The sequence below is a fragment of the Nanorana parkeri genome, unplaced genomic scaffold (assembly GCF_000935625.1).
Source record: "Nanorana parkeri isolate BGI_ZX_2015 unplaced genomic scaffold, ASM93562v1 scaffold2951, whole genome shotgun sequence".
Classification (NCBI taxonomy): domain Eukaryota; kingdom Metazoa; phylum Chordata; class Amphibia; order Anura; family Dicroglossidae; genus Nanorana; species Nanorana parkeri.
Window position 1 is genome coordinate 32,855 of NW_017309219.1, and position 211 is coordinate 33,065.

General features: G+C 65.4%; 1 protein-coding gene across 1 annotated transcript in view; it reads left to right on the top strand.

Annotated features, from left to right (window-relative positions):
- Nucleotides 1-211, top strand: part of EPHA2 (EPH receptor A2) — a 42,958-nt gene that overhangs the window by 9,787 nt on the left and 32,960 nt on the right. The window lies entirely within an intron of this gene.

A 211-nucleotide genomic window follows, 5' to 3' on the forward strand; every position in this document is an offset into this window, starting at 1 on the left:
GGCCGCCCCGCCTGGTGAAGGCTACTGGGGAAGGCGAGCGCGGCAGAGGTTAATTGATGGCGTTCGTGCCGCTTGGCCCCCCCCGCCCCGCGCTAACAGGCGTAATCCCGGCTCCTTCTCCCTAATCAGCAGCCACTTAACGCCCGGCCGCGACCTTCCGCACACCGCGTTCCCACGTGTAAACACTTCCCGCACATATGGAGCCGAGAAC